Source organism: Ursus americanus, chromosome 18 (assembly GCF_024610735.1).
Source record: "Ursus americanus isolate L20-20 chromosome 18, mUrsAme1.1.p, whole genome shotgun sequence".
Taxonomy (NCBI): Eukaryota; Metazoa; Chordata; class Mammalia; order Carnivora; family Ursidae; genus Ursus; species Ursus americanus.
The window spans coordinates 49,882,483-49,897,500 of record NC_142144.1 but is presented as its reverse complement, the minus strand read 5'-3'; the positions used below and the strand labels follow the sequence as shown (position 1 = coordinate 49,897,500).

General features: G+C 38.1%; 1 long non-coding RNA gene across 1 annotated transcript in view; it reads right to left on the bottom strand.

Moving 5' to 3' along the window:
- The window catches only part of LOC148108606 (uncharacterized), a 68,400-nt gene that overhangs the window by 4,695 nt on the left and 48,687 nt on the right, over positions 1-15,018 (bottom strand). Inside the window, exon 2 of the long non-coding RNA XR_015727500.1 lies at positions 1-15,018. This exon is cut by the window's left edge and continues 4,695 nt beyond it; it is cut by the window's right edge and continues 16,487 nt beyond it. This is a non-coding gene — a long non-coding RNA (uncharacterized LOC148108606).

Here is a 15,018-nt window from a genome sequence, read left to right as displayed (position 1 = left end):
TTGGTTAAAAATTCTTAGCAGCACCCAGTAACCCCAGGAAATTATGACATATATCAACTGTCAATTTTTACTTCTTACCAACTAGATAAAACTGTGGTGTGTGTGTCTGTAGTGGAGGTGGGAAGCAGGGAATGGTTGGAGAAATGGATGAGAGGAACATCCAGAAAACTTAGGATGCTTCATAACATTTCTACTTTTGTCATGCCCTTACTATAATTTATTTGCATTAATTGTTCTTTATCTTACAGATGTCTACAAAATGACTTCTTTGATTTTTTAAATTATAATGTGTTATTTGACAAACAGCAGAACCCAGAATCCTTTGGTATTAGCAAAAAGGGTCCTTCATGGGGCACCTGGGTGGCGCAGTCGTTGAGCGTCTGCCTTCGGCTCAGGGAGTGATCCTGGCGTTCTGGGATCAAGCCCCACATTGGGCTCCTCCGCTAGGAGCCTGCTTCTTCCTCTCCCACTCCCCCTGCTTGTGTTCCCTCTCTCGCTGGCTGTCTCTGTCAAATAAATAAAATCTTTAAAAAAAAAAAAAAAGGGTCCTTCAAACTAAAAGGCACAGAGGCTAACAGCTGTCAGGGTCTGGAGTCATGCTAATCTGGGTTACACCCCAGATTCTACCAATTTCCTAAGCTGTGTGATCTTGGGCAAGTTATTTTCTTCTCTCCAACCTCAATTTTCTCATCTGTAAATAGAAATAATACAGTAGCTACAATAAAGTTCTAAGCTCAGGGTTGTATAATAAATAGTGTAAGATTGACTAATTATCTATGAGGCATAGAGACATTCAATGCAACTTGACCAAAGTAAGCAAGCTGGTGATTGGGACATGGCAAGAACAGAAATCTCCTGTTTTCCCAGTCCAGAAACACACTTTCCTGCACCCTCCCACCTACCACACAATAGGGAGAGAATACCTTTGCCACCTGAAAAAAGCCCATTCTTAGGAATCAGAGGCAACATTTGTTCCCATATGATTTCTTAGAAACCACAATTTGTTCATGTCAAATTCTAGATTAGTTATTTTGGTCAGGACTGGGTTTAAGTGTCCTTTGTCGGACAAGCACAATGTCTCTGAGCTGCATGTGATGGGGACAACAAGCTTGAGGAAGGGTTGTTAACAATAAGGTAAGAACCAAAAATAAGCCCCTGCTGGATCCTTCTTTGTGGACCTTTTGTGCGTTCTCCAAAGGCTATCGCTCAACAAATCAGGGCTACATTGGGATAGATTTGAAAACCATCGGGAAGATATTCAATTTTCTTAGTAAAAAAGTATAAATGCCTTTGACTGCATCAGTCGAATAACTTCAGTCTTAGGAAAAGAGCCTTGGATGAAGAGCAAGAATATTCTCTGTTCAATTTTCTCCTCTATTATGGGTCAGAGCAAATAAATGTACAGTGCTTGTATTTCAGAATCAGCTTTCAATAGATCAAACTAGGGTTCCTGCTGTATTCCTAACAGCTCAGTGCACAGCAATTCAGAAGTTTCCAAGACCAAGAGCCACTGTGCTGTAATAACGCAGGAAGTACAGATCTTGGCTTCAATTACATCTCTATTAAAATGTTTTGATGACCCCTTTCTTCCCCAAAAGGTTGCCTGAAGAGTCACATTAGTGATTGTGTAAAAATACATGAAGCACTTCAGGCAGCTTTGATATATAATTCTGTATCTCCTAATAAAACAGCAGCCCATAATAGAAAGAGACATAGTGTTTTACACTTATACGTATGTATACATATATATCTCACCAGACCCTCAGATATCAATGGGATGGGTCCTGGGGGACTGTTTCCATCATGACCATTTTACTGATGGGAAAACCAAGGCCTTGAAATATAAACGCTTATGTAAGTTCACATAGTAAAACAGTGGGGTTAGAACAAGAAGCCGTATCTTCTGACTCAAATTCTACTCTATCAGCATCATAAAGGAATACAATTTGAACCTTGAATATTAATGTGTAATTTGCATTGTGTAAAAGGACGTTTCATTATTTCTTACTGATGTTTAGATGGCCTGGGTTCTGGTGAGTAATGATAAAGAAAATGACTAACAAACTCCTTAGTCTTTTCCTGCCCTCTGACGACTAACCCATCTCAGTTAATGACTGTACTTAAAAATCTGTAATGCAAATATAAAGCCACTAAGGTAACTTATGGTTAAAAACTTCCTCTGCTTCACAAAAAGAATTCCATTGTAATATGAATTGTCCCTGATACCTATCTACTAGGAGCCACCATTATGCAATCCACAGGACAGGCTTGAAGCAGTCTTCCACGAGACAGCATATTTCCTCCCTATTCATTTATCTTTGTACAGGCAGGACAAGAAAGCTGTGGTGAGACAGAAGAGAGGCATTCATTGTGCCTTTGTCTTCAGTCTTGCAATACCCAAAGAGTCCTGAACAACCAGGCTTTACCTGGGTACCCACAGGCTAAAGAGGGGCTGCAGACTGGACATCCTATAGGGCTATTTGATTCCCTAATGTGAATGACAATTGACTGAGCTTGGGGAACCAGTTGAAGTTAAGCACCAATGCACATTCACAAGGGCCCTGGCAAGCAGAACCTGAAGTTAAATCCAAAGTAATGCTCCCAAGCTACAGGTGAGTTATCAGTGGATAAGGAAATCACAGTCATGGTACTCAACAATTTGTGCTTTAATGAAATAGAACAGAACAAAAGACACGGCACATAGTAAGGATAAATATTGTTTCATGTATGTGTATAGATGGTCAAAAAGCCTTAAAAAGCCATTATTCTGAAGAGAGAAGCTACTATTCAACTCCTATATCTACCAGTCACATGGGAATGCAGACAATGTACAGCTAGATACTCCAATTCTTTTCATGAGAAGCCAGAATTCTGAAATGTTGAATGAAATCTCCCCAAGTTTTTAAATAAAGCTCAAACTATTTGAGAAGAGTGTACAGGCCAAACCAAATGTATCTGAAGGCTGGGCCTGGACTGACTGTCCTTGATCTCTTGCTTTAAAGAAATCAGTACACATGTAATAAAACCAAGGGAGCAGAACTGATCTTAAAAGAGCAAAGGATTTCTGCTTAATGTCCCTGGGAAACCATGTGTGTAGAAGCATTCCCAGAAGGCATTAACCACAGCAACACCAATGTTGGCGGGAAAAGAACAGCTCTGCATGATGAGGTGAGCAAGGAGCCATGGGGCCTTGGTGAGAGAGGAGTGACTGGGCAAAGAGATAAAATAATGGTGAGCCTAGTAGTTTCTATCAACCTTCCTTGAGTTGGGTTAGATGATGGGGTAGAGCTCTCAGAGACAACAACCTTGACCTTTCCTTCACAAGGAGATGGATGGATGGGTGTCTTTTCTTTTGGGATATGTGAAAAAGAATGAAACCAAAGAGTGCCATCGAAGTCATCTTCAAGTGCTATAGCTCTGCCTGCCCACAATATTTATCACCCTCAACTACCCTAGAGCACCAATGAGCAGTTTCAGAAGAATTAAGTAGGGCCTCGTGGGGAAGGAGCCCTTCATGGGCCTCACCTGCTACCTAGCTCCCCACAGCACTAGGCCCTACTTAAGCAGACACAGATCTTCAGTCTCTGGGCTTCCCAAATGACACTTGCCTGGCAGACAAAATTCTCAAGTGATATGAGGAACTTAGGCTTAGAGGTTGGTGGGACTAAGCTGAGGCCTCTTCATCTCTCTATTCTGGGGAAAAGATTGACAAAACCAGGGAACGCTACCCGCCCTGCAGTCCCATTTGCCTATTTTAAAACACTAGGAGTCTTCCATGCAAATGTGTGGGCCCCAAGCCTGAGGGATGGTCTTGCATCAAATATAAAGCAAGACCAGCCGCCAGCTCCAGACCCAGCTGTTCCCCAAGCTCACGGTGCAGGTGTGAGATCATCCCTATGAACCTCACCTGCCTGCAGTTTGTCACCTCAATGTCATTACCACAGGCAGAGATGCGGTTGGGGCTTTTGTTTTACTTCACACCAGGGGGAAGTCGTTTTTGGAATTTTTCATCTTAAATAGATTTTTCTTAAATGTATGTGACACATATTCCTCACAGGACTTAATAAAATAGATATTTCTCATGCACGGAAAGTAAACTACAGCTGCACAGATTGAAACAAAATTTATTTTTTAAAACTAACATATTGTGGTTGGAACATTCAAAACACAGACTTAGCTATAATTTCTAAAAAAGTTCAGAACCAACAAAACCAACTTTCTCAGTAAATAGTTTTTATTAATATAATGTTAATTTATAGGACAAAGACTAACATTTGTTAGGCTAACAAATTAAACATTTACTAGTATCCCCTTTTTATCAACAAGGAAAATAATATAATTTCAAAAGAAGGAAAATTCCTAAAGCTCTTTCTTCCTACATAATTACCACCATGGAAGTAAGCAGGAAAACCCTTTTTTCAGATTCTTAAAAAATATATTGATTCTGACATTTCTGTGAAAAAGGGAAGAATGAGAAGTGTAAATAGAAAGCTTCTCGTTGCTTTAAAATGACTCCTTATAAATACAAATAAATAAAGCCAATTTTATTGCAAAAGCTTAGGTTGAACTGTGTTAGGAAAGAAGTGGTAGTCTTCTATGTGACTTCATGCAAAGAATATAGGTGCTTTCACTTGGTTATATATATATATATATATATATATATTTTTTTTTTTTTTAAATAAGTCAAATGTATTCCCTAACCAGGAAGTGTCCAGCAGAAATAACAGTAATGGGAATGTGGTTTTCATGACATTCTCAGGTGACTTTCAGGATCTCCTTGTCACAATCGAGACTCTTACAATGACAACAACAAACAAACCTCTGGGACTCCATAACCTCCCCAGACGCGGTGTACTAAAAGGATTTGGCTTGTCTCGTCTCTCCTGATTATGCAATATATGCTAGAAGCAGAAGAATGGTGACACGGACCACTGGGCTGTGTACAATGTTTTCTGGTCCCACTTGTTTCATCTCCTTATTTACTATTTTGTGTGTTGTCCTGACACTTGCAGTGAGATGAGGGAGGATGTAACTCCAGGCAAGTGCAACAAGAAACGTTTGCCTTGTCTGTAAGGTAAAGTAAGTGTGTAAGTACTTGGTGGGCCAGCATGTGAGCACACACATGTACACACACATACACACACAATTTACACCTAGGCACCTAATTTGTCTTTACTGGCATATATATATAGACATGTCTGGCTTTACACACCAGACATTTTCCTTGAAGTTGTGATCAATATTTTGCAACTCAAATATTCAAAGGCCCTAGAGAAGCTTACTATTTAAAAGAAATTTATTATGACTCCTTTCATAAACCAATGTTTGCTAATACAAATAATCATACCCAAACTGTCCAAGTTTGGATTTATGCATTCAGAAATAACATGCAAATCCAAACACAGAGATCACAATTAAACTACCCTAGGATGTGTGCGTTCTTTTGTAACATTTCACCTAATGGGTAAACAGGTGGCCATCACTTCAAATGTCGATATTTGAAATAAAAGGTATCAGCTAGACATTGTTCAAACAAGAAAAACAGCTCAAAGATTCTTATTTGGAACAGAAGCAGTAAAACTTAATATGTGCCAACTACCACACCCACAGAGTATCTAAGGGGGGAGCCCCCTGCATTATAGTGATTCTACCCTCTCAAAGATTTACCAAGATAAATAAACCACATCTGTCCACTGGGATTGGCAAGTGCCTTTTTGTTCCCTATTAGTTCTAAGGCACTCAGAGAGATAATGCTATTCACTGTACCTTATGATCTCAAAGGAAACCGACACCAAATGATTATCTCTATCTAGTTTGCCACACCCCCACCACTCCTGGTATAAATATTCAGTGTAAGGAACAAGCTACCATGAAAAGGAATTATGGGGAAGAAAGACCCCAGGAAATTACTGAACACATAATCAGCAAGACTTACACACTTGTTTGACCAGCCTCCTAAAAGAGGCTGCCCAAATCAAACTCTTAAATTACCACTGGAATGATAGTCCAGTTATGAGACCGTGACGGCTGTAGTCACCAGCACGGTCAATGCCACAGACAGTATGACACACTGAAGCATAGGATATGTGCAAACGGACTTTCAGATCACGTGGTGTGCATTTTATAAAATCACTTTAAGTAACTGATGCATAAAATAGTCTGAGCTTTTTAACCATGGTCAGCAGTCACAGTCATGGTATCTGGTTATTGTAGAACAGTAGAATTCATTGGAGCTGAAGGCTACTTGGAATAAAGATAACCAAATATTTTTCAAGTGTTTACACTTTTTTTTTAAATGTTATCTTTTAAATTCACTTCCTTAATGGAAAACAAACTCATTTTTCTGAACCAAAAGGAAAAAAATCCTTAATCCTTCTAATCCATATTTTTCAACAAGCTTCCACTTTCATTATTATAAATGAATATCCAGCTCTGATAACCAAATTTAGCTTCCTCCTTATAATAAGGAAAGCATGAGATAGCAATGGAAGGATAATTCTCTCTCTCCAAGAAAGCAGGAAGATTTAAGTTAGCAACTCAGAGCACATAGCACTAAAGTGAGACTAGGTCCAGTATTTCTTGACTTGAGGGCAGAAGCTGTTCACCCCTTTGCTCCTTCCTTTACCTCATTCATTAACAACTTTCTTTTCTGACTGTCCTTACCCAGAACCACTGAAGTCAAGAAGCTAGAGGGAAAAAGGGGAGAGGGGTACACAGAAACCACCACCACCACAATCACCACAGACTTAAAAAATAATAAAAATAACAAGGCTAACACTTACATAGTGCTTACAACAGTACTGTACAATACTCCTGTAATGTGACCCATCTATGTAATTTAATATGTTCTGGTAGCCACATTAAAAGTTTAAGTTGAGATTGTAACATATTTAATATATCAAAAATACCATTTCAGCATGAAATCAATACCAAAAAAAACTGAGATACGTAGTACTGTATTTTTCTTTTTAAAGATTTTATTTATTTATTCAAGAGAGAGAGAGCACAAGCAGAAGGAGTGGCAGGCAGAGGGACAAGCAGGCTCGCCGCTGAGCAAGGAGTCCCAGGCAGGGCTCCATCCCAGGACCTCGGAATCATGACCTGAATCGAAGGCAGGCGCTTAACTGACTGAGCTACCCAGGCGCCCTAGCACTGTATTTTTCATACCAAGTCTCTGAAATCTAATGTGTTTTTTACACTTATGGTACCTCTAAATTTGGACCAGCCACATTTCAAACCCAAGAGCCACGTGTAGCTAATGGCTACCAAATTGGACGGTACAGGCTTACAATCTGCCAGGTGCTGTTCTAAGTGCTTTAAATGTACAGATTCATTTAATCCTCACAACAATCCTACAAGGTAAATATGACCATTATTCTCATTTTATAGACAAGGAACTGAAACAAAGAGCAGAGACCCAAAATCGCATGCTGGTAGGTAACAGAGGGGAAATTCAAACCTTGGCCATCTGGCTACAACTTCTATGCTATTTATTAAGAGCCTATTGGGTCTCTGACAGGCACAGAGCTGCATATCTAAATAAATTCTTCCATGTTCTCCTCAGAACAACTCTAGAGAATAAGTATTAATATCCAAACTTTCTGCACTGCTGCATCATTAACAGAGATATTTAGAGTAGAGATAGCATGGCTTCACAAAGGAACACCTGGCAGAAGACAGTAAGGGTAACCAGTCCACAGGTCCGACTCTAAAGGAACATGTAGCCTAGTAAGAAAATTAGAAAACCATTACAAATTAATTAGTATACTACGGGGTATAATGGGCTAAAAAAGAGGTACAAAGTGCTACAGAGACTTAGAGGGAAAAATCTTATCCCATTAAGAGAACAGCCAATGCCTTCAAGAAAGAGGTTAACATTTAAATGTTAAATGAAGGGCTTAAATAGAAGCCTAGGATAAAATGCTCCAAGACCAAAGGCAAGGAGGTGAAAGGAGTTCTATGGGGTGCTGAAGGAAAAGCTAAAATACTTCTAAAATGGCTGGAGTTTAGACTACATGTATGGAAAAGACATATCAGACACAATGCTGAAATTGTCCAAGGGAAAACCTCAAATTCTATGCATGGAAAACCTCAAATTCTATGCAGTTTGAGGAGACTTGAGCCTTAGGTAAAATCACTGTACCAACACTAGACAGGATGCAACAAAAGAGATTAGATATGAATGGCTGGCAAGGATGCTGCTAAAATAATCTAGACAAGCAACTGCAATGGTCACAGCCAACTTTAAAACAGAAGGTGAGTATGAAGAGGCTTTCTGGATGCAGAATCCTTAAAGTCTGGGGTCTAAAGGTAAGCCAAAGATGATAGTTTAAACCCATATGCTAGTTAATCATAGTAAGTTTTTATTCCCCTTTTTTCCCCAGCCTAAACTTTCTGCTACATCTGTGCTTCTCATATCAAGATTTATATTACTATCTACTGGCCTTATAGCTAGCTCTTATTTCAAATTCAACAACTCCTTTCCTATCAAGCAAGGAGTTAGTTGTTAGCAGAAAATGGCAAAGGGCATTATCTTTCAACTTAGAGTAACTTGATACCTCCAAGTTCTTCACCCCAAAGACAGGAATCAGATTCAGACTTCCAGCACCGCTGAATAATACTCTGTAAGGGCTTAACAAGCAGCTATGCCTAAAATATTGGCCTTTTGCTTGAAGGTCTTAATGTTTTAAAGGAAAAGTTAAAAACAATTTCCCTACTGTCTACTTCCCTTTGCATTTATTTATTATTTTTCATGTTTAATTAAAAAACACTTCTACTTTAAACAAATATTTCCTTTTTTTCCCTTTAATTACCTGACAAACAGTAGTAGAGCTGCATAAATTCTGCCTGAGGTTAAAGCTGGAGGAGAGCCTAATCACCAGCTTGAGACATTGTTTTGGCCAAGTAAAGCAGAACACATTTATCCCATGTGTTTGAACAATACTTAGGCACTTCTGTTAAGACCTCCTTTTACCCAGCGTTGATTCTGATTACCCACTTTCCTGATTTGTGTGGGAAATATGGGTGTTCTTCACACCACCACTGCAGGATTAAGGAAATGTACCTCAATGCAGCAGAGTTCAGATGTGCACACAGCCTTCGACAGAGAACACGAACACAAATGTCAGCCCTACTCCGTTACATGTCAAACTTGGGCAGCCTTCCCTTGATTCATAATTGATATCAATCTAGACAAACCTTCATGGTTTTCTGCTGCTTTCCATAAAGAAGGTGGTCAAAGAACAGTGATGAGAGCAGGTAGAGAAGTCAAGGGGGAAAAACAAGTAAAATAGATGCCAAATATAAGTACAGTTGACCCTTGAACAGGAGTTTGAACAATGTGGGTCTACCTACACATAGGCTTGCTTTTTTTTTTTTTTTTTTTTTACAGTACAGTAAATGTATTTTCTCCACTGTAGACTTTTCTTATTAACATTTTCTTTTCTCTATAGGGCTTCCTGGGTGGCTCAGTCAGTTAAGCACCTGCCTTCAGCTCAGGTCGTAATCCTAGGGTCCTGGGCTCAAGTCCTGAGTCGGGCTCCTTGCCCAGTGGGAAGCCTGCTTCTCCCTCTGCCTGCTACTCCCCCTGCTTGTGCATGCTCTCTCTCTCTCTGACAAATAAGCTAAAAAATCTTTTTAAAAAAACTTTTTCTCTACCTTATGTTACTGTTAAGAATATGGTATAGAACCCATATAATATACGAAATATGTGTTAATCAACTATTATGTCATTGGTAAGGCTTCCAGCCAACAGTGGGCTATTACTTGTTAAATTTTTGGGAAATGAAAAATTACATGTGGATTTTTGACTGTGCAGGGGATCTGTCCCTAATCCCCATGTTGTTCAAAGGGTCAACTGAATGAGAGGTAAATATAAGCTAAGAAAAATTGGGATTAATGGCACTTACATAAAGCAAAGAATATCAAAGCTAAATGGATACACACACACACACACACACACACACACACACGCACATGCACACACATTACCTGTGTGTTTTCTTAAGAGGCCCCACTCCAAATTCTCAGGCTCAAGTATATAGTCTTATGTGTGGTCTAGAGATGCTCAAAGCACTTTCCTTATCCTATAATTCAATCTAGTCATAAAAGTATGGTGATCTGGAAGACTGAATTCAGGGCAGCTGCGAAGTCTCACTGGAATCAAATGATCTCATCTGCCAACCATCCAGGACTCCCCAAAGTTTGGAAGTGCTCTGTGTCACTGGTGATCTCTCCAGCAAGTGGAGAGGGTGGGAAGGCAGCTACCTTTCCATTTAGGGAAATCTTCCTGCATTGTGGCTCACTTTTCCATCAAAGATATAAAAACCACATAGGCAAATGATCTGATTCCAACTAGAAAATCTACCTTTTGACACAGGTAGATGGAAAGGATCTCAGGTAACCACCTACTTAGGGAACCATCTGTATACGCAACAAACAGACTGGTATACAAGGAATAAGAGGTCCTAGAGTCTCTGGCCGCCTTAAGTATTAATGCCCACCCCTCTTTGGAGGCAAATGACAGCCATTTGAGGACAAGTCTGAAAAAATCTAAAGGTGGTGATGATGATGATGATGATGATGATGATGATGATGATGATGATGATGATGATGGTAATGATGACAATTAAAGACAATAACAGCAGTAGCCGTATCTTACAGTGCTAGGGATGTCTGGAAGGTACAAAGCTTTAGAGTCAGAAAGATCCTAAATCAAACTCAAACCTTCTGTACAACTCAAACTGAGTTCCCATTTCTTTATCCAAAAAATAAGAAAAATGAAGAGTATAAACCCAGAAAAGCTGTTGTAGAGATAACTTTAGCTGTCCTGATGAAAACACCTGGCACACAGAGGTGTTTCACAAATATTCATTCATTACTTTCCATTCTAGAGTACAGTTCATGGTACCTTAAACAAATCAGAGAACTGGCTCACCAGCAGGAGTAGACCCAGGACTTACAGCTTTTGCTCCTGCTTATATTCACTCAACAAGCATTTACCTGATTGCTCACTTGTGTGCCAGGCACTTTTTTGGGCATTTGAAATATATCTACTTTAATTTCTATCTTTATGGAATTTGATTTACTCTTATCTTTTAGGGTTAGGGATTTCAAGCAAAATTTCCTCAAAGAAGAAGCCAGTACTGATTAACAGTTTGTTTTGTCTCACTATTTCAATGCATGCATGATTCATATTTATTATTTGTGCTATTTGTTTGACGCCAACCTAAATGCCACAGAAGGCAAGATTGGGGAGGAGACTGAAGAAGGAACACAAATAATACAATATGCAATCAAGTGCAGAAATAAAGAGTCTGTAATTACAAAACAAAAAAAAACATTATAAGACCAGAAAGGAAGGATGGCAAAGTTCAGAGAGAACACCAAAACGGGAGCCCATGATGAGCGGCATGAGTACCTCTGGAGAAGATACTCAAATCACAGGTCAGGAGATCATGGTTCATAATAAATGGTCAAAAGTAATGGCCATTATTATGGCATTACTGTGACTTCACCTCTCTGGGCCTCCGTTTTCTCACTCAATCATCAGAGAAGTCAGACTAGATCTGCAATCCTTTTTTTTTTCTTTTGGTCTACAATTTTTAAGGGAGGGGAGTTTCAATTTTTAAACTCATTACAAAAGACTTTTTTTTTTTTTTTTTTAGGGTTAGGAAGTACCTGGCTAGAGGATATTGCAGATTCCTTCCATTTCTAATATCCTATTATGACGATATATTCTGGCTTCACTTGACCTCAGAGCTTTAGCAAGAGAAAAACAAAGTTTCTTAATCACTTGTTGGCAGCAGAAAACCAAATTTAAATATTCTAACAAAAAGAAGTGAATGAAAAGAGGGTCACTGTATGAATCAATGAGAAAAATGTGCCATGAATTAAGAAGTGAGATTTACTCAACCCTCTGTGCCTATTGCTTAAAAAAATATTTGTAAGTCATCTGTACAACAAATCCACAAGGAAAAAAAGCAAATAATTAGAGATATTTGTTAGATTTCATAATCAGTACATGACATGATATAGGATACCTCCATTTTTACCTAAAAAGAAAAAAATACTAGTTGGAAATATGTGTCACAGTTTTTAATAAACTCCACCATGATACCCTATTAGAAAAGAGTCTAGAAATGTCACCAACTATAAATGGAATCATAAATTACATATACATTAGTCCAAACCAATATCCACAGAAACTCAAAGATTATACACTATTAAGGGTATCTTTGTGTTGCAAACCAGTGAGTATACATACCAGCAACTCTGCAAATATCATCTAATTTCCACAACTCCTTGAGATATGTATTTTTTAAACCCTCAAAAGGCAATAAGTCCCAGAGAAGTTAAAACCATTGCCCAAGGTCATATTGCTAGGAAGTGGTAGAGCCAACATTCATTCATTCACTCATTTTAAGATTTCATTTTTAAATAATCCCTACAACCCAATGTGGGGCTCATACTCACAACCCCGAGAACAGGGGCCACATGCTTTACTGACCGAGCCAACCAAGTGTCCCATAATCAACACTTAAATGATAGGTTTATTTGGCTCCACACCCCTGCTTTTTAACTATGCCCCTACCCTCATTAAAAGCCACCCAAGAAATGGCACTTTCCAAGTGAGAAGCTTAACTTTCAGAGCATGACATTTCTGTTGATAGTGATGTCTGCATATTAGGCTGGATGAGGTCACTAATAATGTGGTCCTAGAGAAATTTTTCTCACAAACACAAATTATACATACAACTAATCTTTTCTCAAGTTGACAAAGCAACTACTCACATTAAAGTAAAAATGGGGCCACGTATATAAAGGGAAAGAGATAAAAACACTAAAGTCTGCAGTGGGATGGTACCCAGCTGATGAATATAAAAACCAAATAGCAGTGGGCAAACCCCAGACCAGAGCAATGAGCAAGAAAGAATTCAAGTAGGAAATATGATGATACAATGAGTCATAAACAGCACAGGATTTGTAGGCCTAAGAAATTTCAAGTTTACTTTTACACTGTAGATCCTATTGTTCTTGGTGGAGAAAGGGGGGTTGGCAGTCACTACATATATTTGTTTGCCTTAATAATAACACATCTTATGTAGCAGAGAGAAAAAAAAATCTTTTAATTTCTTATGTAAGGCAATGATCCAAAAGCTATTGGCTTTTTGAATGAGAATTACCTCTCTTTTGTATAGACTGTGTGTGAATACAATGCTTGCATGCCCTGGAAGTATCTTTTAGCCATCTCCACAAGTGCAGAGCCTATAAACAGCAAGGGGTATGGTGGATCAGACTAAACAGTACAAGTTGCAAGGAGTTTTGGGAAACAGGATTATGACTAAGAAGACCCTCCAAATGTCAAGGCAAGGGGTTTATCACCAACTTTACAACAGGTTATAGAATAAACCTGAGGCCAGTCTTTTAACTATCTTTTTCTCTTTCCGTTATCTCTAAAATGGGAACTGTAATCTAAATTAATATAAGAGTACAAATTGTAAAGTGCTACCGCTACATTAAATAAAGCATGCTTTGAAACTCCAAGATACATAAAAGAAAATCAAAAGCTAAAATCACCTGCATAGTGTTTTAATATGTTTGTACGTATATTTGATACCCACATGCTCTTGTAATTTAAAATCAATATACATCACTGAAGCTATTAACTATATTACTCTTTCACTCATTAGCCATTTACATCCTTCATGGAAGAATGGAAATAAAAGAATAAATAAAAAAATATATCTACATATACCTGCCTTACATTTAAAAAAAATTTCTGGAACTTTTCAAACTGCCCACTAAGAAGTGAGGTGGGTGTTTGACCAAACAAGCAATAAATATAACTCTTCCAAATGTGAGTCTTTATTATAAAAGGCCTAAAAACAGGATTTCCCAACTTTGATTTATGAATCTTTTACTTCAAGGAGCAGGCCCCTGAGATATTTAGACTACACTGGGAGATTCCTCAGGTATGTGTAAACACACAAATGCAGTGGTGGTGAGCTGAAGTGTTATTTTCGCGCACACACACACACACACACCCCACATAAACTTTAAAAAGTAAGAGTACAAAAATGTACTAAGTTCTCAGACATGTTTTTTCAACTTAAATCATTATAATTTTCTCCCACCTTCTTTCCAGTTCTTAGAAGAGTATTTGTGGTGGCCAAAGTAAACCCAAGAAAATGCACTGGGAAGTTACACTTCATAGATACAAACTAAAGGACACATTAAGAATATAATTTGCAAATAACAACTTTCACAAAGTAATATACAGCATCTGACCATTCCTCTAATAATCACAGTCCATTTAAAGTTCAGGCCAACTTTCTATTTAAATGATAATAATAGTAATTATCAAGGGCTATGCCTCTCTCTACTATGTTAGGCTCCAGGCTAGCTTTTAAATTCTAATATTATCTCATTTTATCCTCACAAAAATCATAAAATAGGTCTAAGTATAATTTTTTAAAAGGAGAAACTAAGACACCAAAGTTAAGAAATGCCATGGTCATAGACCAGTTATCCAAACCCAGTGAGACTAGATGCAAAAGCTTAAGCTTTAAACTCTGAATGGTATTTAGAGTACGGCTAGTTACAGCAATATAGAGAGAACTAGGTAGTTTCCTATCACATAGCTTTTAAGGAAAAATTTTAAGAGAAATATGGAGAGGGATGGGAATCCATTAAGAACTTACTGGGAAACTGCCTGAAGCTTATTTGAAGGCTGATTTCTTCAATCAAGGAACATTTTAAAAATACTAAAGTTGTTGTCATTTACCCAAACATGTCAGATGTGATAAAACAAATGCACATCAATTTTTTTTTTAATACTGTGTTTGACAGGTAAGTAAAAAAGGATTAACATCGTGTTGGATAAGTGGAAATATACAGCTGAAACTGACTAATTTTATTTCAGAAATTAAAATATTCAACTATATAAAACATTACAAACAAATCCAACATTCCAACATCATTACTACTCAGTAGATTTAAATAAATGTATTTTAAGCC